The 4,701-nt window shown below is 44.1% G+C and overlaps 1 pseudogene; it reads left to right on the forward strand.

Annotated features, from left to right (window-relative positions):
- The first annotated feature begins 270 nt into the window (after window positions 1–270).
- On the forward strand, window positions 271–1,191 carry LOC139732425 (uncharacterized; annotated as a pseudogene).
- The last annotated feature ends 3,510 nt before the right edge of the window (window positions 1,192–4,701 follow it).

Consider the following 4,701-nt stretch of genomic DNA (forward strand, 5'->3'; position numbering starts at 1 on the left):
CATAAAGTAATACCTAACAACTCACCGAATGGAAAACAGGACAACGGGGCTGAAGGCACCACCAGCAGAAATGGTAGACGACTGTATGACAGTAGTGTAGAATGCACCATTTCTGCTGGTGGTGCCTTCAGCCCCGTTGTCCTGTTTGCCATTCGGTGAGTTGTTAGGTATTACATTATAGGCCCACACAAAAATACCTACATTGGTGACCCCGACGTGATTGTTTAGGGCCGACTTCACGTATCTCATCCTCCTTCCTTCACTTCTACAATGGCCGACGGCGACGAGGGTAACGCCACCCCGGCCGCCACGACATCCACGCCAGCGGTCACGGCGGTTAGCCTCAAGCTCCCTCCCTTCTGGCCCAACGATCCCGCCCTCTGGTTTGCACAGGTAGAAGCGCAGTTTACCACCCGGAGCATTACCACCCAGCAGACGCGCTTCGCTTATGTGATCTCCTCCCTGCAACCGGAGATAGCACAGGAAGTGAGAGAATTCATCATCTCCCCTTCCACCACCGACGCGTATGACAAGGTGAAGGCCGAGCTCATAAAGAGGACGACCGTATCGGAGCAGTGGCGGCTCCACCAGTTACTCACGGCAGAGGAGTTGGGCGACCGCAAACCATCACAACTCCTACGTCGTATGAAGTAGCTGCTCGGCGACGCGACCTTAGAAGACAGCATCCTGAAGCAGCTGTTCCTGCAACGCCTGCCAAACAACGTCCAACAGATCTTGGCCTCCACATCCACGGAAGTCACTATCGAGCAGGTCGCTGAACTGACGGATAAGATCATAGAGGTCGCTATGCCACTATCAGTCGCTACAGTGACAGCACCGCCGTCCATGCCCCAGTCTTTCCCCATCCCGTCGGCTACTCTCCAACCGACGTCTCCCAGTCCCCCGGCGGCAGATCCCGTAGCGCACCTCACAGCACAGGTCGCCATGCTGACGACGCAGGTGTACGCAATAGCCTCCCGTCTAGACGACGAGTGTGGGTGCCAGCGGTCCCCGAGGCGGCAACCGCGGACGTGGAAGCGAGCCGACTCCAAACAGCGCCACGCCGGTAGTGAATGTTACTACCACCGGAAGTTCGGCGATGACGCCCAGCAGTGCCGTTCCCCCTGTTCCCGGCGAAAAACAAAACCACACCCACCACAACAGCAGGGAAACGGCCCAGCCAGAGATTAGCAGCGACGAGTCCCTCTGGCAGTGATACAACAGGTCGCCTATTTTACATCACAGATAGACAACATGGCACACGCTTTTTAGTTGACACCGGAGTTGAAGTCAGCGTCCTTCCGCCTTCAGCAGCTGATAAGACGAATTCTTCGCCTACATTTCACCTACAGGCAGTGAACAAGTCTTCTATCGCCACTTATGGAGAGCGCTCACTCACGCTCGATTTTGGTCTCCGTCGCACCTTTCGATGGATTTTCATCATAGCTGATGTGCCTACACCCATCATGTCTGGGTCACCAATGTAGGTATTTTTGTGTGGGCCTATAATGTAATACCTTACAACTCAACGAATGGCAAACAGGACAACGGGGCTGAAGGCACCACCAGCAGAAATGGTGCATTCTACACTACTGTCATACGGCCGTCTACCATTTCTGCTGGTGGTGCCTTCAGCCCCGTTGTCCTGTTTGCCATTCGGTGAGTTGTTAGGTATTACATTATAGGCCCACACAAAAATACCTACAAGTTTATTACACTACATACGACAGGATACTGTAGCAATAAGATGAAAGAGGCAAGAATTGTAAGAGAGTGAGGAAGGAGAAGAAGGTGTTCAATGACGCATTGCACAAAATCAAGGACAAGTTCAAGAAATCAGAACAGTTTGGTGAGAAGCCAGTTTAATAGTGTCTCCACTGAAAGAGTGGAACACTACCACAGCCCTACGGATGTGACTTCAGCTCAGTGTAGGAAGCACTGAACGGACTGGTCACAAGACTTCAGAACCTCACAACAGTTTCTTCTGTGAGGAGTTCATGGGGAGACACATGGACAAACGTCTACATTGTCTGGGAATGATCATCTTGTCACAGTGCACCTCACAACACTATCATCACTGCATTCACAACCACCCAGCACCATCTGCACAGGAAATGGAAGTCTTTCCTAACTTTCCCACACCTACACCCTCTGAAGAGACTGGACACTTTGTGACATTCCTTGTAGATAGTTCAGGTCATTTGATTTCCCCAACAATGGAAGAAGTGAGGAGCTCACCAATATCAACTTTACCAACCTTCCGGCTTTCCGAACGTGGTGAGTGCCATAGATGGCACCCACATTGGATTGCATGGCGCCCCTCTGGGCCTTGAGGAGTACATATTCACAAACAGAAAGGGAAACTAGACTGTATTCCCTCAACGTGCAACTGATATGAGACGGCTTCTACAAGTTAACAAATGTAGTTGCGCGATGGCCGGGGAACACCCATGATACAAGGATATGGAGGATATGCATAATTTATTCATCAACCTCTTTACCCATGAAATGACCCTACTTGGGTAAATGTTAAAAACTATCTGTACCAGTCATGCTCATTTCAGAATGTCTTGAGTAAAGTACACGCATGATTAGAAGGCTTTGTCTCTGCATGTCTTTTCTTGAGCATTATAAAAAAAAAAAGTTGTCATGGATATTTCAAATTAATTGCAATGTAATCACATTTCCCAGCACGTTTCCACAGGTACACAGGTAGCCAATATGCAAGTCCAGTTCCCATCAGGAAGTAGATTGAGAGTGTTACGGAGAGTATTTCACATTGTGATAGTCATCATCTTCATACAATTTCACGATGGAAAAAATAGTGAAAATAGGTGAATTATGAAAAAGATTGGACTTAAATTTTCGCGATGACTATACATTGTAATTGCCACCTGTGAGATGGTTTGTTCTGTATAATGTATAGTATAAGGTAACATATAAACACTTAGGTTTATATGTTCACATGTTATAAACACATAGGTTTATATGTTCACCCGTGCGGCATAATATGCCTGGCTCAAAACCGGCAATTATGCTGCACAGGGCAATGACCCATATGCATGCGCCGATGCATGACACACACACACACACCCAGGGCATACGGGCATCTCAACCTCTTAGCCCAGCATGGGCAACCTGTCCCCCGACTCAACAGTAGAGACTATACTATATGCTGCATTTATTGATTATATACGTAATGTTATATGACATTGCTGCTTGTTGATGAAAAAAAAAGGAAAGGAAGAAAGAAAAACAAACCACAAACTGTTGTCTACATGCATTTTGTGGCGATAATTATGTTGTGATGATATTTATGCTATGAATACATTGGAGTGAATATTGATGTTGATAGTTAACATTGACGTTAAACAGTGAATATTGATGTGAAGAGTTTACATTCATGTCGATTTGTGTGCAGTGTATGCTTTGTTTTTTGTGCAAGTATTGACTCAATGATACATTTTGGACGTTTATATTACTCAAATATTGATTGGATTCGTTAATACATATGTTTCATTACACTGCCGTGAATCTAAGACCTTTGCAAGTTACGCACTAAAAGTGTTAAGCACGAGAAAAGAGCGAATAATTGCTTTAACCCTTTGTATATTCAGCAAGGGAAAAAAGCGAAACAATTGCTTTAGCCCCTTGAGATTTAGCCAGGGAAAGAGCGAATCAGTTGCTTTAACCCTTGGATATATTAATTTTGAAAGGGAGAGAAAGTGAAGAATCGCTTTAACTCCTTGTGATTTTGTGTAAGAACAAGGGAATAAAAGAGCGAACAACCGTTTAAGCCCTTGCGATTTCGTAAGCAAGAGAGAGGAGCAATAAACTGCTTTAATCTTTGTTTAAGCAAGAGAAGGAGCAATAAATTCCTTATAATCCTTTGCGATTTGTAATTAATTTAATTAGCAGAAGAAGTTATCGGGGAAAAAGAGTGAAAAAATCCCTTGAATTCCTCAAGCCTTCTTTGTTTGTTGAATTATATGTGTTTGCATTGCATTAAAGGACAAGTTCACCTTCATAAACATAAGGATTGAGAAAATGCAACAATATTAGTAGAACACATCAGTGAAAGTTTGAGGAAAATTGGACAATCGATGCAAAAGTTATGAATTTTTAAAATTTTTGTGTTGGAACCGCTGGATGAGGAGACTACTACAGCTTGTGAGTCATATGCGTACAACAGTATAAAGAAAATATAAAAGAAAATTCAACATATTTTCACTTTTTTCGCAAAATAAAAGAGCAATTGACTTGCCTCTTTCTAAGGGCAGGGGGAATAATATTACCCATAACATGTATCGGTAACGAGTCAGGGGAATGTGTACTTTCTTCAAAAGATGGAATTTTGTGAAATTCTCTTTATATTTTCCTTATATTGTTGTACGCATGTGACATCTAAGTTATTCATACACTGCAGTAGTCTTCTCATCCAGCGGGTACTGCACAAAAACTTCAAAAAATCATAACTTTTGAACGGATTGTTTGATTTTCCTCAAACTTTCAATAATGTGTTCTACTGATATTGCTACATTCTCTCAATCCTTATGTTTATGAAGGTGAACTTGTCCTTTAAGTGTTTATGTTCGGAGTTTCCTTCCGACTTGTTCTCGAAGTGAACGCCTGCGGGCAGGTTCAAAACGTGGTTAAGGAAGAGTCAGATATTCGGGAATGGGTAGTGAAATTCAGATATAT

Source organism: Diadema antillarum, unplaced genomic scaffold (genome assembly GCF_040938485.1).
Source record: "Diadema antillarum isolate AM-2024a unplaced genomic scaffold, OU_Dant_1.0 scf00000024, whole genome shotgun sequence".
NCBI lineage: Eukaryota > Metazoa > Echinodermata > Echinoidea > Diadematoida > Diadematidae > Diadema > Diadema antillarum.